This window comes from Eurosta solidaginis, chromosome 4 (assembly GCF_040869045.1).
Source record: "Eurosta solidaginis isolate ZX-2024a chromosome 4, ASM4086904v1, whole genome shotgun sequence".
In the NCBI taxonomy this organism is placed as follows: domain Eukaryota; kingdom Metazoa; phylum Arthropoda; class Insecta; order Diptera; family Tephritidae; genus Eurosta; species Eurosta solidaginis.
In genome coordinates this window covers 27,506,779-27,531,085 of record NC_090322.1, presented here as the reverse complement: position 1 = coordinate 27,531,085, position 24,307 = coordinate 27,506,779, and the positions used below count along the sequence as shown (strand labels likewise).

The 24,307-nt window shown below is 33.2% G+C and overlaps 1 long non-coding RNA gene across 1 annotated transcript; it reads right to left on the bottom strand.

The window, feature by feature from the left end:
- Positions 1 to 1,568: 1,568 nt before the first annotated feature.
- LOC137249455 (uncharacterized) lies at positions 1,569 to 23,192 on the bottom strand. Its single transcript, XR_010952386.1, has 2 exons — positions 18,632 to 23,192; positions 1,569 to 18,599 (listed from the first exon to the last, which is right to left on the bottom strand). It is a non-coding gene; the product is annotated as an uncharacterized lncRNA (long non-coding RNA).
- Positions 23,193 to 24,307: the final 1,115 nt, after the last annotated feature.

Sequence of the window (24,307 nt, the reverse complement as noted above, 5' to 3'; positions counted from 1 at the left end):
TGTTGACTATGGGCTTCAGTCTTTCGCACAGTACGCCAGATAGAACTTAATTCCTGATATTAAGCAGGCTGATTCCGCGCTAATTGGCGCAGTTTGCGGTATAACCTTTGTTGTGGATTAGGTAGACCACACTTAAATACCAATCTGAAGGGATGCGCTCATCCGACCATATTTTGCACAGGAGTTGATGGATGCTCTTTACCGACCCTTCGCCAACGTGTTTGAACACCCGTCTCACTTCGCCATAGTAGTGTGCGGGAACGATTTTCCCGTTATCGGCGAGTAAATTATGTGATTTCTCTTCTCCTCCACAACTTAAACACTCTCTGTACCACAGTCACCATATTTTGGTAGAATTTTCGGGCATTATTCCTATCACCCATCATCTGAAGCTCCTCGCACTTAGTTTTTATACTCAGCTGAGCAGAGCTCACAGAGTATATTCATTTTGTTCGCATAACGGTACCCTGTAACGGCGTAAAGTAATCGAGATAGATATACTTCTATATATCAAAATGATCTGGGCGAAAAAAGAAATTCATTTAGCCATGTCCGTCCGTCCGTCTGCCCGTAAACACTATAACTTGAGTAAATTTTGAGGTATCTTAAGGAAATGTAATGTATGTAAGTTTCAGGGCACTCATCTCAGATCGCTATTTAAAATGAGCAAAATCGGACTACAACCACGCCCACTTTTCGATATCGAGAATTTCGAAAAACCGAAAAAGTGCGATAATTCATTACCAAAGACGAATAAAGCGATGAAACTTGGTAGGTGAGTTGATCTTTTGACGCAGAAAAGAAAATTTGCAAAATTTTGGACAAATGGGCGTGGCACCGCCCACTTTTAAAAGAAGGTAATTTAAAAGATTTGCAGGCTGTAATTTGGCAGCTGAGTATGTAATGTTCGGTTACACCCGAACTTAGCCTTCCCTACTTGTTTCTGCCTCATTTTTATTTCTTCTAAATATGCGTTTCTCTTTCTTCTGCGCCTTACGACAACTCTTTAATATACCGGCAGCGTCCTTCTTTTCCGAGGCAGCGCAACATTGCTCATCGTCCTAGTTGTTTTTGCGGGTTCGCTGGAAACCTATGTTGTTAGCAGCAGACCCCACTGCACGGCTACATCGTTAGGTCGAAGATTGCTCCCAGTACGCTGGTATGAGAGCCGAGTGGAGTAAGCAACTTTTCGTGTTCCCTTACCCTTGTATTAAAACAACTTTTTAACCTTCTAGGTTTCTTTTTTTTTTTTAATTTTTTTTTTATATATGAAAGAGCAAAAGATTGTAGAACAAAAGTAATACATAAAATACAAATACATAATAATTATACATTTATATAATTTATATATTTGTATATATATTGTAAAATTTTGTTAATAATATTATATGTAATCAAATGTGTATATATGCATATATATACCAGAATACACATATATATATACGTCATATTCATGAATGGTCGAATTAGAGTGATTTCTACGCTCTTTTTTTTACTTTTTCACGTTAGTTGTATATAAAATTAAGTACATATGTACTTGTTTTGTGTAAAAGTGTATATGGTATGTATTTGTATAAATTTTGTATTTGTATGTGTTTATGTATGTAATGTTTTTTTTTTTTTATGTATTTTGTATGCTATATTTATGCGTTAATTTTACTCACAACTTTATTTTACTTGTTTGGGTATTTTTTTAAGTGACTTACATACGAACATTTGTCACTGTGCGAAACACATGTTTTTTTTGTGCGACAGAGTGTGTGAACAATAGAGTGTGTGAGAAAGTGAGCGTATGCACATGTGGGAAAGGTTGGAGAAAATTAGAAGTAGGGTAGGAAGTGGTAGTTATAATTTTAGTGCCATTTTGGCAGATCATAGAAGTTGTCACTTTGCAGTTGTCATGTCAAGCTTTTAACGCTCGTCACTTTCGAACGTTACTAAACTAAATGCATGCGCTCACCTTACACGCATTTTCACATTCTTGCGCACTCTTTGTACGCGCTCTGCTACACAAAAAGCAACCATGCGTTTCTACAATTAGTACGTTTGATTTTTTTGAGATTTTTTTTTTTTTTTTTTTGTTGTTAGATGTTTTTGCAGCTTACGAATTTTTTTTGTATTTGTATTTGTTTCTTTTGGAACTTTTCTTATCTTTTGCTGTTGTTGTTGCAATTTATTTATTCTAGCACTTTTTTTACGCCGGCAGTTTTGTCACAATGTTTGCAATGTTATTGATTTTTTTTAAGTCATACTTCAAGCTATTATCTACTACTTATTTGTTTAGATTGGGTTCACATTTATTTCAACAATAAACATTTATATATATATATATATTTATTTATATAGTTATTTAGCATTACTTGTTGTTTTATTTTATTGTTGTAACTAATTATATTTTGCTGCTATTTTTATTTTCAAATATTTTGCTTTTGTATATTGTTTTCTGATTAGTTATACATACCTGTTTGTTTTATTATTGAAAGTAATTATTAAGTAATGCAATTAGTAATCAATAGCTTTAAGTAAATACAATATATAAATCCTTAAATACACAGCAAGTTTTTAAAAATTAATTTCATACTAATGCATAAATGTTTACATAAATATATTTTTGTGTATTTCAAAGCATTACAAATTATATTAGAAGTAATGCAACTGCTTTAGCATTACAGTTTGCCAGCAAAGGTTGTTCATCATTTTGTGTGAAGGTATATTGGTGCGTTATGATGTTGCGCATGCCTATTCACTAAAAACATTATAAATTATATTAAAAGTAATGCAATTGCCTTAGCATTACATCCTAGCAGCAAGAGTTATTAACATCGTTTTTGTGTGCATGTAGAATGTGCGTTATGTTGTTGCACACGTCTTTGCAGTTATAATACGTTTAGTATTTGGTAAATGAAATATTGCATTACTTGCTAAAGTGTTAAAATTACTTTGCATTACTGTTTTAATAAATATGCTTAAGAAAATTATGTTTTGCTTGCTTTTTACTGCAGTCATTTACTTAACTAATCAATATGTAGAGTTATATCATGCATTAATATATGTGTGTACTTAAATTAAACGGTCATTATAATCAATTATATAAGTATGCTGTTATGTACGTAAATATGTGTAATTAAAGTAAATATGTATTTACTTGCGTAATCAATTACCATTAAGTATATATGCGTATGTTTGTTGTGTTTATTTTTATAAGCATAAAATCTAAACACAAATAATTCATTTTATTTTTAATTACTACTTTTATTTAATTACTTACTTAATATATAAGTATATGTATGTATAAATAATTGTTTCATAAAACTGCTGAAGTACACAGTTTTCAACAGGTCAAGCCAACAGACGTTAAATATATAATTTTGTTTAAAACGTAAATGCTTCAAATTTTTTTTGTTGATGTTTTGTCTAATTGAAGTAATTACGCAATTATTTAAGTGCAAACGTTTTGCAAAGTTGGAATGAGATATAAATTAAACTTACAGCATATATGTATATTTTTTTTTTTTTTTTTTTTCAAGCTTATAACTAATACTTTCATTATTTTACGTTTTTTTACGCTTAACTGCTTTGCTTTCGTGCATTCATATTTATATGATATTGTTACTTTTTCAATGTTTTTACTTGTCATACTTCATACACATTCCGTACGTCACTACCTTGTCTGCTATTACACAATCTAACGCTCTCTTATATTACGCTCACTTTATCTTTCTTTATTTGTTCTCACTCTTTCTCTTAGACAGTCATTTCAGAGCGTATTAGCTTAATAAATACTGAAATTCAATTTTCTAAGCACCCGTTTACTTAAATTTTTTCGTTTTTTCGATAGAACACAAACGCGTACGAGTACCGTTATACGTAAATATGTATCATATATATTTAAGTATATATATATATATATATTTTTTATCTATTGCACACACAATTTCTATATATGCATATTGTATATTTCGTTCACCTGTTTTTTTGCATTACCTTTGCATTACTTCTGGTTTGTTGTTGTTTGTATTGCATTTATTTAATTTTTGCATTATTTGCTTTATGTGTTTTTTTAACATTTAAGAGAAACATGAAACTGTTTTTTTATTATTGTTAAGTATATATGTTGTAGCGAGTAAATTATATAGAATTTTATAGTAAATATATATTTATTGATGTATATAAATTTGATTTTTTGTATGCATATTTCATTTTACTACACACTATTTTGTTCTTGTTTTTCATTCTTATTTGGTTTTCGTTATTTTCTTAAAATAAAATAGTTTGCGCCGTTTTTTTGCAACGCACGCCACTGTGCGCACGTCATGCGCTACAGGGTGGCTCATTGGCGCTTAAAAACTACAAATAGATAATTTTATTATGACTACGCTATATATATATATTACTTTTTGTATAGATATATTTATATATATGTATATATAAATTAATAAGTATATAAATTTATGTTTTCTCTTTGTTTTGGTCTCTCATTTGGTTTTTTATTTTTCTGTTACATATCGCACATTTAATATATATATATATATATATATATGCTAATTTAAAAAAAATATATATATATATTTATATATGTATTTTAATTAATAAAAATCTACAAATATATATATGAAAAAAAAAAAAAACAAAACATATGTGCAAATTGCAAACTGTAGATACCATTTTCTTGTTTTTTTTTTTTTCTTTTTTTGAAAAACAACTAAAACTTAAATGTTTGCGCTTCATTGCTGAATTTCTACCACATATACGATTTGTTAATTTTCTTCGTCTAATAATAATAAACACTTATGCTGCTAAAATCTAATAAATTATTTAATTGGAAGCTGCATTAATTTTCGAATTTTTGTGACTTTACTGAATTTTGGGTTAAAACTTTTTTTTTTAATTTATTTGACTCCTGCTTTTGCTTGTAATATATGCTACGCTTTTGCAGTTTCCTCTATTTACTTGTCTTTGAATTATGATTTTTATTATTACTTCAAATTGGTTTAGTTCTTTTTTTTTAACTTTTAAACTTTTTATGCTATTTTCTCATATTTCACAGTTTTGTTGTAAATTTTTGCTAAGTGGGATTTTTTGGTGTCAATTTCAGTACAGTTTTTGTATTTTTTGGTATGGTTTATTTTAAGTTTTTTGGGATATGGAAATGCTTATTCAGTACTCGCTCTTCGTTTTATTTAAAATTTGTTTGCATGCTTTTTTGTATTCTTTTCTCTTCTTCTTTTTTTTTTTGTATGTATGGTAGCGCTTGGATTACTTTTGTTGGCCTACGGGGTTTTTGTGTCTTCTGTAAATATCAATTTTCGTTTTTTATTTTGTTTATTTCATAAATGCATTTTAGTGGTTTTACTTCTTACACTTTTCACTATTTTTTTCTAGCTCATTTGTTTGCTCTTTTGAGTCACCCTATTTGTGCAGGTTGCAGTTGAATTATGGTTTGTGTCGAGGATTGTGCATAGACTTAACTTAATGCAGGTAGCGCGAAGAGGGCCAATGCCCCGTGCATAATCATTTATGTTTACCCAATTTTTTTTATAACGGTCAGCATTGTTTGACAATTTTAATTTTTTTTTTTTTTTAGGAGTGAAATTCTGGTATTAGTTGGAATAAATACATTGATTCCCATACCAGCTTTTGAAAAAGTTCAGAAATTCTTAATACCAGTGATTCATGAGAAACATGTCCTAAAACATATCGACTGCTGAATGGAATATTACCCTATCCCAGCGGCCGTTTCGAAAACGCCCTATTCCAGAAAAGTTTGAATAACGCTTTCTTTTAGAATTTGTTGCAAATACGCCCTATCTCAGACCTCGGCAGAACAACGCCCTAACTCAAAATCTTGTTCCTAAACGCTATTGGTAATGTCAAGCTGCATTGAGCTTGAGCTCAGATAGGTCGTTTTTGAAACAAATTATAAGATCGGGCACTTTTCAACCGAATTCTGAGAGTGGGCGTTTTTGAAACAGATTCTGAAATATGCTTTCTGAGATAGAGCGTTTTTGAAACGGCAGCCGTTATAGGATAATATTCCACTAAGCGGTCCATATTTTTACGAGAGTGAGGAAAGGGGTTTTTATGACGAAAAAAATTCATCTATTTTGCTTATCAAAGCACGACAATCCACATCTTCTCTTGTGCATGTGTCCCAAGATAGCTAACGCGCTCTCTCTCTCTCTCTCTCTGTATAATCGTTTTCAAAAAGCTTTTTTTATCGACCCTTAGCAGCAATGTCAAAAAATAAAGAAAACTCCACTGAGAGCACGGCTCCAGTTTTCCAAGTCATCCTATCGTTCAATTGCTGGCCAAACTGATTCCATATGTACCTATTACTTTTCTGTAGAGTTGTGTTTAAAAAATTGTATTGCCTACTATCAGTTTTATTATAAAAAAATATATAGTATTTATGTATCCGATAGATCGCAACACAGCTTTTTAAAGTTCACTCCACTGAGAGTTCGATTTTTGAATCAAAATTTGTTCAACTCACTCCCGTCACTTAACTCTTCAATCAAACTGACTAGCCTACCTCTTTGTAGAGTCGTTTTCAAAAAAACGGTTTTGTTGCCTATTAGCTTCAATATCAAAAAAACATATTCTTTACCTCGCTAATAGGCCACATATTTTGAAAATTGTTCCAGTAAAAGCGACAATCACTTTGATCGAAATTTTTTTGCTTCAAGTTTCAATGACTAAAATTTGAACAACTCTCTTCTGGCTTAAAGTGCTTGTGCGCACGAAGCTCACTGAAAATGTCAAAACCGTATACCAGTAAACGATAGCTACTTTTATTGTGTTTCGAGATGCCTAAAAGAGCAATTTTATACAACAATACGGGGTGTTTACCACTCGCTAGCCTTCATTGTGTATAAAATGTATATGTATGTTATACATCTGTAAATTTTGTGGAAAAGCTTTTAAGTAATCGCCTTATTCCTTTTCTTACACTTTTCTTTATTTTTTTCTAGCTCATTTGTTTGCTCTTTTGAGTCACCCTATTTGTGCAGGTTGCAGTTGAATTATGGTTTGTGTCGAGGATTGTGCATAGACTTATGTAACTTAATGCAGGTAGCGCGAAGAGGGCCAATGCCCCGTGCATAATCATTTATGTTTACCCAAATTTTTTTATAACGGTCAGCATTGTTTGACAATTTTAATTTTTTTTTTTAGGAGTGAAATTCTGGTATTAGTTGGAATAAATACATTGATTCCCATACCAGCTTTTGAAAAAGTTCAGAAATTCTTAATACCAGTGATTCATGAGAAACATGTCCTAAAACATATCGACTGCTGAATGGAATATTACCCTATCCCAGCGGCCGTTTCGAAAACGCCCTATTCCAGAAAAGTTTGAATAACGCTTTCTTTTAGAATTTGTTGCAAATACGCCCTATCTCAGACCTCGGCAGAACAACGCCCTAACTCAAAATCTTGTTCCTAAACGCTATTGGTAATGTCAAGCTGCATTGAGCTTGAGCTCAGATAGGTCGTTTTTGAAACAAATTATAAGATCGGGCACTTTTCAACCGAATTCTGAGAGTGGGCGTTTTTGAAACAGATTCTGAAATATGCTTTCTGAGATAGAGCGTTTTTGAAACGGCAGCCGTTATAGGATAATATTCCACTAAGCGGTCCATATTTTTACGAGAGTGAGGAAAGGGGTTTTTATGACGAAAAAAATTCATCTATTTTGTTTATCAAAGCACGACAATCCACATCTTCTCCTGTGCATGTGTCCCAAGATAGCTAACGCTCTCTCTATCTCTCTCTCTCTGTATAATCGTTTTCAAAAAGCTTTTTTTATCGACCCTTAGCAGCAATGTCAAAAAATAAAGAAAACTCCACTGAGAGCACGGCTCCAGTTTTCCAAGTCATCCTATCGTTCAATTGCTGGCCAAACTGATTCCATATGTACCTATTACTTTTCTGTAGAGTTGTGTTTAAAAAATTGTATTGCCTACTATCAGTTTTATTATAAAAAAATATATAGTATTTATGTATCCGATAGATCGCAACACAGCTTTTTAAAGTTCACTCCACTGAGAGTTCGATTTTTGAATCAAAATTTGTTCAACTCACTCCCGTCACTTAACTCTTCAATCAAACTGACTAGCCTACCTCTTTGTAGAGTCGTTTTCAAAAAAATGGTTTTGTTGCCTATTAGCTTCAATATCAAAAAAACATATTCTTTACCTCGCTAATAGGCCACATATTTTGAAAATTGTTCCAGTAAAAGCGACAATCACTTTGATCGAAATTTTTTTGCTTCAAGTTTCAATGACTAAAATTTGAACAACTCTCTTCTGGCTTAAAGTGCTTGTGCGCACGAAGCTCACTGAAAATGTCAAAACCGTATACCAGTAAACGATAGCTACTTTTATTGTGTTTCGAGATGCCTAAAAGAGCAATTTTATACAACAATACGGGGTGTTTACCACTCGCTAGCCTTCATTGTGTGTGACGGCCTTGCTACGCCACTGTGCGCATATACTGCTCGGGTTGTGTCTTTGCTAAAAAACAGTGAAGTGAAATATTAATGCAGTAAAACTTATGTCCATACAAAGAATTTAAAAACAATGTAAGTCCGACCGCAAGGCTTTCCCGCCTATAAAAACTCATTCAATAACGTGCAAGATAAAGTGAGGGCGTAAAAGTCGTCATGCTCACTCACGCTCTGCTTTTTTTTTTTTTCTTGGTTAGCGTATTAGCATATTTAAATTTTTTATTTGTATACAAATTTTTTGTGAATATTTAAACTCATTTGAATTCTTTGTCATCTGATATCTCTTACATAAGCATAGCACTCACGTAATCTTAAAAATTATATGCAATATTATATGTAAGTATATTATTGGTAGATTTTCGTTTACCTCAAAGATCATGCTGAAACCGTTTCTTGTTTTAAATTAGCTCTAATATCAAGCTTCTTGACATTTAAACTCATCTTCTCTTGCTTACTTTTTTTTCGTTTCGAAGCATTCTCTTTCTAGCTTATATTTGGCCGTCCTATTTTTCATAACTTCAACTCTTCACACCTGTCTTCATCACTACCTAATATTCTTCTTCCATCTCAATGGAACTGAAAATTCATCTACTTCAAGTCCTATTACTAACTCATTTTAATGTTGTGTTTTGTTTTGTTTTTTTTTTTTTGTCATAAAAGAGCGCCTACTTTAACGACAATTGGAAAGATCCAACTGTCAAAAAGCACGCCTCTTTTTATTCGTTACACTTTGTTTCTATCGTCAATGTATTGAGTTGTCCTTGTTTTCTTGGTAAGTTCGGTTTTTTCACTTTCCACTTTTTAAATTTTTTTAAATTTGTATTTTTAATTGCGTAGTTTTTTTTTTTCATTGAATTACCGCAGTTTCACTTATATGAATTTTTTAAATACATATATAAAATGTATATGTATGTTATACATCTGTAAATTTTGTGGAAAAGCTTTTAAGTAATCGCCTTATTCCTTTTCTTTTGTTTCGTTTTGTTTCGTATTGTTTTCTTTTTAGAGTTTTCTCTTCTATTCCTTCTGCTGTTGCTTTTTTTTGGTTTATTAACTACATTTTGTCATTGCCCCATGATCTTCGTTGAGCAAAATCTTTGTTGTTTTAATGAAATATATTTCATTTTTTTTTGTCATTGCCCCATGATCTTCGTTTAGCAATATCTTTTCTTTTTTTTTTGTTTTAATTTATATTTATTCATGATCTTCGTTGAGCAAAATCTAGTTTTTTTAGTTTGTTTGTTCTAGTTTCCATCCTTTTTGCTTTTCTGTTGTTGTCTCCTTCATTTTGTTATCTTTATCTTAAACTTATCAGCTTCACCGTTTACTTTTTAAATTGCTTAAATTGTATTTTCAATTGCCTACTTTTTTTTCAGTGAACTACTGCAAAGTTTTCTTATATGAATTTTTTAAATACATACATATATACAATGTATATGTATGTTATACATTTGTATATTTTGTGGAAAAGCTTTTAAGTAATCGCCTTATTCCTTTCCTCTCAAGTTTTGTTTCGTATTGTTTTTTTTTTAGGGTTTTCTCTTCTATTCCTTCTTCTGTTGCTTTTTTAGTTTGTTTGTTCTATTTGTCATCCTTTCTGCTTTTTCCGTTGTTGTCTCCTTCATTTTGTTATCTTTATCTTATACTTATCCGCTCTTGTTTGTCATAATTTTTTTTTCTATCGTCATTGTATTGAGATATCTTTGTTTTCTTGGTAAGTTTGGTTTGTTACTTTCTACTTTTTAAATTTTTTAAATTTGTATTTTTACTTGAGTAGTTTATTTTAATAGAACTACTGCAAAGTTTTAGTTATATGAAGTTTTTAAATATATACAATATATGTATATTATACATATGTATCTTGTGGGGGAAAAGTTTTTAGGTAGTCAGTCGACTTATTCCTTTCCTCTTATTTTTTTCTTACTGTTGATTTTTTATCTTATTAACTATATTTAATCTTTGCCCCATGATCTTCGTTGAGCAAAATCTTATTCCTATTCTAAAATCTATATTTATCCATTACCCAATGATCTTCGTTGAGCAAAATCTGGGTTGTGTTAATAAAATATATTTCTTTTTTTATGGTTTTTTTCTTTTATTTTTTATTTTTTTTTTGAAACTATATTTATTAATGATCTTCGTTGAGCAAAATCTTTTTTGTTTTATGTAGATTGTATTCTTTTGGTTTCCATTGCCCCATGATCCTCGTTGAGCAAAATCTTTTTTGTTTTATGTAGATTGTGCCCTTTGTGTTTTCATTGCTCCATGATCTTCGTTGAGCAAAATCAAAGTTGTTATTCCTTGGTTTTTGTTTTAAATATGTAGCTTTATTTTCTCATTGTCCCATGATCTTTGTTTAGCAATATCTTTGTTGTTTATTTATGTATATAGGATGACATAGCATTGTTTTTTTATCTTTTGTATTGTTTTTTACTCTTGTAATTTAATGTTAAAATAGTTTTTTTTTTACTTTGTAGAACAGTTGTTTTGGTTGTAGTTCCGTTTTTGTTCGTTATTGTTTTTCATTTGTTGTTGGTTTTTGTCTATTGTTTTTTTCTTTTAGTTTATTGTTGTTTTTGCTTTATTGTTGTTATCTTAATTTTTATTTTTTTATTGTTGTTGTTTTTTTTAAATGCCCCTTTGAATTCCTTGCCGATCACAATTTTTTATATTTTTTGTTTTTTTGTTCTTTTTAGCACATTATTTGTACTGTTTGTTTTATTCATATAATCTTGTTGATTTTTTATTGTTTCAATAAAACTGTTCATAGTTCTTAGTAGCACAGTATTTTTATTGTTTTTTCTTCTTCTTTTTTTTATGCATCAGCATTGAAGTTATACCATATATATGTATACCGTTGTTGTTGTATAACATATCCAGCAGCCTCTTTATTTGTTCACATTTTTTGTTCTAACTTGTATGTCCAGTAAACTTAAATACTAATAGTCTCTTTTAAGTGTTTCCTAAGCTGATTATGTTATATGTCAAAGTTATTCAGCGTCTTTTATTGATCTATGTAGTCAACGCATATTTTATATAGCTGAAATCATAAAATCTTAACTTTTCTACTTCTTGTTGTTACCTACATATTTCTCCTCAGCATGATTAACAAACTACTCGCATATTCTGCTTTTCATCCTTTCTCTTTCAACTGTCTTCAAGCTTCACTTAACTTCATCAACATAATATTCTCTTTCTCAGCATAACTTCCTTTAGCTTCGCCATTAATATTAATAACCGCTTTTTTTCTACGTTCTTACCTTCTTCCTGTTCTTTCATATAACTTTCCTTACATCCTCTCCACTTTTCCTCTCATTCTCACATTCATCATCGAAACACTCTTCAGCTCCATTTTTCTTCCCTTTATCAGTTTCAACTCTTTGCAATCACCTCCTCTAAACTTCTTTCACCTACCGCTGTACCTTCACTGCATTGCTCTCATTGGAATGTTCACACCTTAATAGCCCCTTCTAAAAGCTTAAGCGCTAACCTCGAAAATATGCAAGTACTTCCAATAGAGTTGTCAGACACGGAAATATCTAGACACGCAAAGTCAGCACCTTTTAATATTCGACAAAGTAGTATCAAATCTCTTTCTGATAACCATATTTTCCGATATTTCCGCGTATGACCACTTTTTTCTTATTCTAGGCTGCAGTTTGTTTGCTCATTTGTCACGACTTTTGGTGTGGCCCTATTGAGAGTGCTTAATCTAGACCAGGCGCTGTACTCAGTAAGTGTTAGTTTTGAAAGTAGATTTTTCATTCATACAATTAATATGAAAAAAGTGTACATTTTGAAACCAACTTAATTTACTCCCAGCGGTCTGCCTTTGTTACAATTTTTTAGACCCATGGTCTACATAAACTATGCTCTAGTTAAGAATTTTGCAAATACCCGCCTATTATGTAGTTGGTAGCGCTTGTCGCATTAGCTCGTTAATCTTTATGCTTATTTTGCATACTCGTACACTCAATATTCTCAGTTTGAAGCACCCATTATGTTGTTAAATTTCTTTTTTCGTCATACTTTCTTCTTTCTTGTTCTTCTCGCACAGTGCGTGAAAAATAATGGTTTATGTTAACACAATTTATAACGAGTACGAGCTGTGAGTCCACCATTACTTTCTCTAATCTTCCTCATTCACTGCTTACAGATAATCTCATTTCCTTTTCCATATTTCCTCCTCCCTTTACGGTCTTTTCCCATTCCTTCAAAACTTTGTCACATTCTCCACAAGCTTTCCCTGGTGCTCTGTCTTCTTCCTCTGCCTCTAATTTATCTCAGTTTTCTACCGTTTACTTTTCCTTCTCGACTCTTTATCATCTTCTCCCACTGTCGCTTTCATAACTTTGACATTTTCTCCACAAGCTTTACTTGAAGTTTTGTTTGCTTCCTCTGACTCTACTTCATCTCAGTTCTCGCTCGTTTCCTTTTCCTTCTCTACTTACATATATCGCTCTCTTCAGTTTTATTTTCCTTTCCTCTCTGTCACACATCCCCACGTATCATTATCTCACTTCAGTTACATATATGTATTTATAACTACCAAACATTCTCCTCAAACTAACCTTCAACATCGCTTTCTTCTTCTCCCTCTAAGTTTTTCCATTTGCTTCTCTTCCTTCAATCTGATTTTTATCTACTTATCTTTAAGCTTCCATTCTTCATTACCCTCCTTTTTAATCACCCTCATCAGACAAATCTTCAACACCGCTTTCTTCTTCTTGCTCTAAGTTTTTCCATTTGCTTTTCTACCGTCAATGTGATTTTTATCTACTTATCATTAAGCTTCCATTCTTCATTACCCTCCTTCATTACCCTCCTTTCTTCTACTTATATTTACGCTTTCGTGCTTCATTGTAATCCTTTCCTCGATCACTTTCATCGGTTTCATACTCTCTCTTTCTCGTTCTTTATTCTTACCCACTTTTTCCCGTTTTTCTTTCTTTTTCTTTCTCAATTATTTTCTCTAACTTGCATCGCGCCTCGTCCTTCGCTTGCCAATCATCTTTCATTTTCCCCCCATGTTGGCCATTCTGCCCATACTTTACATCTCTCTTTTATAAATCTCTTAATATTTTGACATTTCTGTCATTGCCTGCCGGTTTATTTACATTTTATCCCCCACCCAACATCGTTCTGCACTCTTAACTCAACTCAAATGACTTACGTTTCTTCGCCTTCAAGCAGTTTCTTTGCTGCTCTATGCATACCTATTCAGCTTATACGCTCTCCTTTTTTAGCACGCGTACACCTTTTTCTCTTTCAGTTGCTCTCTCACATTCTTGCACGTTTGCCGCTTAACTGTCGCATTAACCCTGCATTGCTGCAAGCACAATCCAAGACAAACACCTTTTTAAATTTATTTTTATTGCATTTGGATTTGAGTTTGTTTTGAGTTATTTTACGTTACGGTTGTACATTTTCACACAGTGTTGTGCAAAATATTTGTAGCTATGTTCATTTATTTATGCTTTGTTGCCTATTTTCACCATTTTTTTTTTTTCATATGAGTAGCAGCATCCGACTAATTAATGTGGTTTGTTTCTTTTATGTTTTTTCTTTTAAACAGCAGCCTCTTTTGTACGATCTCCATTTCTTTCTATTGCATAACTTTTTATATATTCTGTCTCTCGTTTCATAGTTTACTGGGTTTATTTCAAGGTAATGGACAATGGTAATGTTTCGTTTTATTTTTGTTTGCATTGTGATTTCGTGTCGTTATTAGAATATAGCGGCGTAAATATTTAACATGTATTATGTAATTATGTTAAGTTAATTAATTTTATAAATTCTGTTTATATTTCTTTTTGCAAATTATTTGTAATGTTTAATGATTACTTTCATTTTGTGCGTATATATGTATATGTATGATTTGAATAATGATAAATATATAATGAACAATGAATGTGTTGAGCATTTTCCATGTCAAATTGTTGTTGTTTCTTTATTAGAACACTTCTTATACAAAAATATTTGCTTACATAACTATAAACCTATATGACATATGTGTAGTGGCTTAATTTGAAAAAAAAAATCGCATCTAATATGCGTAATTCGTAAATATTTTTGTTTTGTTGATTACTAAGCTAAATTTGCAACTGTTTATGTATGATTTGAATAAATATTTAGTAAATGTATTTAAGTTGTACGTAAAGAATTTATAGAGAATAGATAAAATTTCAATTTCAGCACAGTTTCAAACCGCCTGGGAGCAAAGTCAGCCACTTACAGGAACAAAAACAAACTGGCTCTCGCATAGCGCATCGGTTTGAAACTGTGCTTAAACTTTGTTTACTGTAATTGCGTTTGCTAAAAATGTTACATATTACTCATGTGGTTAAGAAAATCTGGCGCAGAAGCAACATCACGGCCGTTGTCTCACTCTATCAATTTCTATGTTGAAGCAAAGATCATTCGGTGCTTAAGCCATACCTGCAATGCTCTCAATTCAATACTCGCATTGTACTCACTTCGAGCTAGTATGTCTGACAAAACAACAAAGCCATTGTGTTAAACTTAAGAGCTAATGTTCCCTTGCATTGATTCAACGTCGAAAACTTGCCGAAACAATGGTTAAGAAAATTAGCTGAAGCATCAGCACGTTCGTTGTCTAACAGAGCATTAGGTGCTTAAGCCATACTTGGAGTGCTCTCTAAACAATACTCGCATTGCACCCACTGGAACTAGATTGGCGAACGAAATAGAAAGGCTGTTGTGTGTTAGCCTAAAGAACTAATGTTTCTTAGCCTTGCTTTTACGTCGAAAACTTGGCGAAACGGCACTATGCAGTGCACTCACTTTTAATGCTTTTTACGACTCGCTTGCAGTCTACATCAGTAGTCAACAAAATTGTGCTCTGATTGCGTATGCGAGAGGGCAATCACATAACATTTTTGAAGATCCAGGCTCTAGATCAGACGTCGGCAAAATGAAAATCCAGATGTGTTAGTGAGAGCGCGATGATCGCGCACATAACTTGATGCATCATATGAACAACATTCGTCAATATTGCGAGCGACGCACACAATCGATGTCACTGCGCCAAATGATCAGCGACTACAAAACGACAGAAAATAAGAATATGTGTGAATTGAGTGCGAACAGTTGTTTCAGTGTTAGCCGACGTTTGCTCTAGATCAAAACTCTGTCAAATCTGCATAAGTATAACCCACTGCTTACTGTCTTCTCAATATTCGAATTGCACCTATTTTTAACGCTGCTCTTCTCATTACTCATAGCTGTAAAATTTGCTGAAATACCATAGACGTTGCGTGTTGAGATCATGCGCTCCCATTTTTTTTCATGCACTATTCTCAGCAGTTGAATTAAACTAGAGAGCTCTGCATTCCATAGCACAATTGTGATCTTATTGCGTATGCTAACTTTTGGTGACCCATGAATTAAACACACTTGCCACGTTTCTCTTTCCCACTACCTAAAATATTTGTCGGAATAGCATAACCGCTGCATGTTCGAAGTTAAGTGCTCGCATTTCTTGACATACATTTGTACAATATTCTCAACACTGCCATTGCTCGTAAAAATGTACCATATCAACATATCATTCCGATAAGTGTGGAAGAGATCTTAGGGTTATTGACACACTCGCGCTGCTATTTTGGCCGCGCTCGAATTGCTCTTATTTTCAGTGCGGCTCTTGATCACTCTTTATTGAGATCTCTGGAAAGTTTACTGGAACATAGCTATCTCGGTAGCTTTCACAAAAATGGCGAACTTTTGGATCCGGTCTTAGAATGCAGAGGTTTGCGCCCTACTTTATACCCGCATTTGCAACTCAAAGCTTATCGGAGAATCATCCTTTTCTATTTCAATTCACTTTTGCGGGATTCCGTGCAAAATTTCGGACATCAGTTCTCCATATATGTACGGAAAACTCGATTATTTTTACTATTTATAATTCTATTCAGCAATCGCTTTTAGTGGTTCAAGTGGTTTTTGCATCTCTGCTACTCCTTTCCCACTAGTTGCTTGCTATTGCAAACTGATTGATGCCTTGTTGCCAAATTTCTCTACACAATAGCATGTGTGTCAGTTTTCAGCTTATAATTTTGCATCGCAAAGAATTCTTTTCTTATATTTTCGGCTTAAGAAGTTACACTTCTACTTTTTCAGTAGTGGTTCAAATTTTTATCCAGTTGTTCAACTCCTTTCCCACCGGATTTTTCCTATTGGATACTGTCTTGTTGCCATATTTCTCTGCTCTTCGGCATGGCTACCAATTTTCAGTTGCCAGCTTATGATTTTGCGTCGTAATGAATTCTTAGATTCATTTTATTCAGCGCTCGCGTAGTTCTAACTTATACTATAATGCTATGTTGCCATGCTGGTTTCACCATTAAAGCATTGTTGCTGAATTTATCTTCGCTTCGTTGGTGCCTTTATATATACATACATATATATACAGTTACTTCAGCGCCGTTATTCGTGCGAGACACTTAAGCAATGCTACCACATTTCAGTTAACTGCAGCCTTGTTGCAAATTTGCCGCTTTTGCCATTATAATGCTATTTTCCATGTCTGAAGGTAAGACTTATTATGAGACATTGCTGACAGCTTTTGGCGCTTATACTCCAATTCAGTAGTGGCTTTCTTCGTTGTTATATCTTGCTGACAAGCTATGTTACTACATTGCTGTGTATAGCAGCATAACACTGCTCTGTTGCCAAATTTCACCTTGCTGCCAAATCTCACTATTTTGGCTGTTTTGTTAAAAATTGTTGTTCAGAATTCTCTCATCTTTTCATCTCTTATACTACATAGCTACTAAGTATGCAATGATGGCATGTGTGTTGTAGTAAATTTACTAATGCATTGTTGCCAAATTTCACTTTGTTAGAGCTTTGTTGCTTACAGTACAGTTACTTTTTGTAAGCACTTAGGCTAGTTGTTTTTGTTGCTGATGGTCTTTTGCAATTTTTGTTCTATTACTGCATTTTTTTATTTAAATTTTTTTATTTTCAGTCAGTAGTTACTTGGCTCTCTTTAGCTAATTGTTTTTTTTTTTTTTTTTGTGAGTGTAGATAAATATATATTAAAGAAATTCTTCAACATCCAAAAATATTACCTTTAAATTTTTTGGTATGAATTTTTTTTGTTTTTTGTTTTTTGTATTGCAGTTTCCCGACTGAATTTATAAGTTTAATTTTTTTACACTCTTACTACTGGGTATCAATTTGTATTTTACTTTACGCTCTTTACCCACGACGTCTTTTTACTCTACACATTTTTGCTCCTTCCATTACTTTCTTCAATCTCTTCGCTTATTGCTTTATTCAAACCAGCTAACTTTTCTCATTCTCTATGCTCTCTTGTTAAATTATTGCTTTTCACATCTCCATTCTTCATTCTCTCTCTTTGGTCAAATTCTCTTCTACAACATCTCCATTCTTCATTCTACATATATTACTTTAGTAATCACTTTTCTATTTCCTCTCCTTCTTTCGAAGTCATCGTACTTCACTCTTGCCAACCCTTGCTCTTTGCTTTCTCTTTTACCTACCAGTCCTTCTCTTTTTCTCATTAGTTATAAAAAAAATTTTTCTAGCTTGGCATTTTTAAAACGTTTTCACGTTTGTTGTATTTTGGATTCTTGCACGAAAATCGCTGCGCTCTTCAGTACTTTTGTTTCCATAACTTCTTATGCTCTACGTCTCCCTTATGCTTGACTTCTCTTTTTAGCTAAGCGCTTACTTCCATTGTGAATTCATACAAGTGAAAAATCTTTCTATTCCTTCATTGCCATACCTACCAACTGAGAGGAGAATGACTGTCGCGTATGGCCAGAGAATGGAAAAAGGTTTGTTTTTTGCTCACGGTAAATAAATTGAATTGACATGAACTCCCCATTTTTGTTTCAAACAAACTTTTTTTTTAAAAGTGTGTGCAGAAAATTTGAATATATATTTATTTATTTTTATTTTTTTTAAATCTAGTTAATAGAGAAAATATGAGCGTCTGGTTAAGCAAACATGTAAAATGTTAGTGATGCAATACCACTCGTCGCTATTGAGCAAATCACTTAAGCATTCGAACAGCGATTTAACAGGTGATCCATCATCCCGTTTACTATTGTGAACTTTTTTTTAAACATTCGCCACTTGTATGAATTCACAATGGTTTCTTCACTCTCTCTCTCTGACATTGCGCGAAAATCGGTTCGCTCTTCAGTTCTTTTGCTTGCACGACTTCTTTTGTTTTCACCACTTCTTATGCCCTGTGCCTCCATCATTCTTGACTTCTCTTTAGCTAAGCGTTTGCTTCGTTCTCTCTACTGTTCGATGCATTGTGTTTTTTCGTGGATTTCATCGACATTATTTTAATTTTAATTTTACTATATAAGTATTAAAAAAAAAAATCAAATATTCAAAGTTGGTGTTTTGGTTTTGCCTTCATTAAATATCCATGCTTCACTTAAAAAAGTTGTTTCTTATAAATTTTTCACTTACTAATACTAATTACTAAATTAATTACTCAACTATATGTAAAAGCATAATTTAAATCATTTAAATTTTTTAATGTTGTGCTTTTATATAATGCTCTAATGTTTCACATTCAATCGCGTTTATTTTTTATCATTAACATTAATTTTTTTTTTTTATTCAGACACATTTCTTCTACTCATTTAGCATAGATTTGCTGTACAAATTAACTAACGAATAATCTATTAAAAAAAAAACACATAAAAACTTGTTTCACTAATTACTGCACATATAAGATTTTAGTTATTCATTTATTTATTTTTTTGAATAAAAATTGTTGATTACTTTATTAATTATTATTAGTAATAATTGTGATTGATAGAATAGAGTGATTAGTGTAAATAAATTAAATAATTACAAAGAAAAATAAAAATTTTATCTAAGCGTTGTTCTAGAAATCTTAACTATTTTATTTCCATGCTTTAACTTTTCTTTAAATTACACAAAAAGTTTAAATACGAACGCACAGTTGTGAGAGCAAAGCATTGTTGTACAAGAGAGTAAACATTTTACAAAACAAGCTCAAACAAAAATTTCACCACGTGCGTTTAATGAAGCACGCACGCAAATAGTTTGCCTACGTTGCTACCGACATTAGCTGGCGTGCGTCAGATCGAACTGAATATCAACTTCTGTGCAGAAAGTGGTTAATGTGCCGTATGTTTAGTATGTGAATGAAACAGTTAAGTGACGGCTTGCGTGTATACCAAACAGAGAGTGCCCTCTTATTAAGAGGACCTTAGTAGTGGCAAAAAATTTTGAATATAAAGATATTGCATGCGCGAACTTCGGTGGAAAGCAGCGGAGCGTAACAAAATTCTAGTAGGTCACTTTCACCACACCAAAAACTTTAACACAATTTTTAACATAATTTAAGCACAGAAATACACTGATTGGAGTTTTATTGAGTAAAAGTTAAAATTCTGAACACATTAGCTGAATAAAAAGTGTACAAATAATTATTAAATAACAAATACAGACAGTGGTAGTTTAACAAATTCTGCTGTGGTAAGTGGTGAATGTGACCTACTATAATTTTGTGAAGCTTGCCTTACACGATTTTTCGTCTATGCAATGTCTCTATATTATATCGTTTCTGAGCAACGAGGCAGATACATATATGCACGCATCTCTGTTAACTCTCAACGCAAAACAAAAAAAAAAAAACACCAAACAGCTTACTCTGTTGTTGCTACAACGTTTGCTTAGCGGCTGTTTAGCACCATACACCCGCTTGTTTCATAGAGCAGAGATGCGCAAAGCCAGAAACGATATAATATAGAGACATTGCATAGACGAAAAATCGTGTGAGGCAAGCTTCACAAAATTCTAGTAGGTCACATTCACCACTTACCACAGCAGAATTTGTTAAACTACCACTGTCTGTATTTGTTATTTAATAATTATTTGTGCACTTTTTATTCAGCTAATGTGTTCAGAATTTTAACTTTTACTCACTAAAACTCCAATCAGTGTAACAATAAAGATGTACATATGTCTAACAGGCAATATGCAGTTGTAAAACTTAGTTTAACTGTCAAACTTGGTTTTAAACCTGCACTCAAAAGCCATGAGATCAACTTCGGTGCTTGAAAATATCTTTTTTCTTCTGACAAAAACAACAGTCTTGGCTTTTGACAATCATTTTAAGGCCTCCTGGCGTAAACAATTTCTTTCATTCAAGCAAATTTTGATCATCCACCTATATTCAGGGTGTTTCAAATATACTCATACACTATTTTTAATGCAGCTTTCTTAAATCCTAACTTCATGCATGCAGTCAATCGTGAGGTATGATTGAGCTACATATACTTGAAAGTACCAAGCGTGCTGCCAGAGTGCAAATATGTTTAAACCTGAAAAATGCGCAATGATTGGTAATTATGACAGATTTCTTGTTGGACTTATACAGGATTTTCAAACATAATTCATGCTTGAGCCACTTTCAAGTTTTATTAACAAGTTCTAAAACTATACACCGCTATTAAGACGAAAGCTCCGCTCTTGAAATAGTCAGTATATTTGATTGCTGTGTGTTTGGCAATAAAGCTGTAAGCTTTCAGCCTACGGAAAAATTGGTAGCGTGGTTTTGAAGTTCGAATAAGATCTAACAATCATAAAACTCACGCTTTAACCAAAATTCTTTTCACGCATAGCTTTCGCTCTCTTCCTCATAGACCTCAATCTCTCATTCATTATATGGCCCAATAAGCTGTATCGTTTTTCATGACAGTCGTGCGGTTTATTCAGTTGCTGTCTTTCGTTCGTTTAGTTAGATTTATGTGTTGGTGAACATAAAAATATTGCGCAACAAATACCGAAACTTGTGTTAAATGCTTTTCTGGGCTAAGGATGAGAATGTTAAAAGAGAGAGAGAAAGAGAGAGGAGGGAAGTTGAAAATAGATTGTGCAGTTTCCATTGGGTTTCGTGCGAGCTATATTGGTGTGACATAAAATTAGACTTGACATAAGAAAGAACTGAGAGGCCACCTATTTTTTCGACGAACGTTACGCATTTTTACTAGGATTTATCCTGTCCCCTATATAATAACCCATCCCTCAACTTACACCTTATACCCATATCCCAATTTACCTTTCCCATATCCCAATTTCCCGTTCTCCTATAACCCCATAAACCATCACATATTTCTAAATCCATATTCCCTATCCCATACCCATTTCTATACACTCATGCTAAAATATCGCATGTCCCCTGTCCCCTAAGATTCCATACCCTATCACTTATCCCCTAACCAACATCCCTCATTTCATACTAATTTCAATTCTCCGTTCTTGCTCTTATCATTAATTTTCTTTAAACAAAACTGTTTATAATCCACATCCACTTCATTCTGCCTACATATCCCCCACACTATTTCTCACTACTCGCACACAGAACTCAAATCCCAATTCACTCCTACACAAACGACCTTCAAAGTAAGCCCCATTCTCCGTACAGCACACAAGCCACTCATCACAAGACACTCTTCCCCAATCTTCAAACACATGCATTATGCTATCCACATCACATTACCTGTCACCTACACATTCAACTAAAACCTACGACCAAAACCACATGTTGTACTCTACACACATCGCACTAAACACCCATCACCCTATACGCTTTCCTAAACACTTTACAGTTCACATGCCTGCAAATAGATACCCTGTTTTACCCGTAAGCCGCACGACCTACACCACAAGCCGGTCTTTCCAATAGCCCCACATTTACCAAAACTTCAAGGTAAGTCCCATTCTCTGGACAGCACTCAAGATACTTATCACAATACACTCTCATCCCCTATACCCGCGATCTTCAAAGTAAATCCCCTTCCCCGTCCAGCACACAACCACTCAACACTTGCCCAAACATACAACACGTGCATTATTCCATCCACAACACATTACCTATGAATCACCTACACTCAACTCAAACCTAGTTTTCCTGTCAACCCTACTACTATAACCACATGTTGTACTCCTCACACACAGCAGACTAGACACACATCAATCCTCATCATTTCCTAAAACACCTAGGAGCCACACGCCTGCACTAACCCTGTTTATCTCGTAAGCCCCACCACCTATACTCCGCTCTTTCTATTAGCCCCACATTTACCCAAAACAACGCAACACCCAACCGCCACACTTTACACCACTCCCTGTTGGCCCTTATCAATATATATCCAAATTTTTAACACTCACATCACACACTACACTCACCTTTTGTGTAACTGACACCCCGGCTTCTCTCGAAACATATTTCTCCCCACACGTCCCCACCGTTTTTTGTAACTGACACCCCTTCTTCAATCGAACCACATTTCTCCCATCACCGCACCCAACTTCCATTCTTCACACCCTTACACATTATTCCTCATATCTCACCATTTCACCGTCAACTTCTTTTTCACACATTCTTTTCTCTTTCCTTTATTTTTCCCTTCTGCGATTGCTCTACCCGTTACCCTTTTCAACCTCTTGTGCATCCTCTCTTTCCATTCTTATTTTCGATTTGTCTCACATCCCCTTACCAATATCTATCCCCAGTTTTTTACACTCACATCACACATTACACCTACCTTTTGCGTGACTGACACCGCTGCTATTCTTGAAACCAGGCATGCTTAACGAACGAAACGATATCATTTCGTTACGATAATCAACGCTAATAAACGGAACGAAGTCACTTCGTTTCGTTTATTAACGTTAAGGTCGTCAAATTAACGTTAATTTGACGTTCTTAACGTTAATAAACGAAACGAAGTGACTTCGTTTCGTTTATTAGCGTTGATTATCGTAACGAAATGATATCGTTTCGTTCGTTAAGCATGCCTGCTTGAAACATATATTCCTCCCATACATCACACCGCACTCAGTATGCGTTCTCCAAACCTTCACTAGTTATTGCTCACATCTTACTGTCCACCTCTTTTTCACACATTTACCTTAGCAACAAAGAAAGTTGCATTAAGGTACGTCCACACCGGTAACGAAATAGCAAAGTTGTATAACGATTGTTTTAAAACAATTGCAACTTGTTATACAACCAAGTTATCTAATTCCTTTGATCTTTACCGACAACCTCTGGGTAACATGTAACCTGCTATAAAAACAGAAAACAAAAGTTACACAACATCGTGTTATACAACATTTTTCAGTTGAATTTCTTACAAGTTACATAACACTTCCTATATAACTGTTTGTAACACGTTTTGTTTCTGTTGTGGACGCATCTTTATTCTTCCTTATTTGTATGTCACTAAATTCTTCTCTCTTACCTCTATAACTTTCTTTGCCTTGCGCTTTTTTTGCTTGGTACCCTTTGTTGTGCTTTCTCTCTTTCACTTATTCTTTCAAATATCGTATTGTAGTTGCCCTCTCTTTCTCAACACCAGATCTATACCTGAACTCTCACCGCACGTTCAACTTATATGTATTTACGTATGTGTAACTTATGCTCACCTTCTTCTTACGCTCTCATCGCCTATTCAGCCAATTAGCGACGCATTTTACTGCGCGTCGTTGCCACATTTCTTTTACATAATTTGGACTCAGTTTTTAAAATTTCAAATAATTCACACATTTATTTAGATAATTTAATAGCAATATCAATTAATAAATTTATATATAATAATACATAATATTAATTAATAAATTTATAATAATAAATAGCAAGTAGCTTAGTTTTGTTTATTATTATTATTTTATTTTTTTTTTGGTAGTTATGGTTGTTATGTAATGCATGTATATTTTTATTTTACTTTTATGCTAACTTTTTTGTTATTTTTTCTG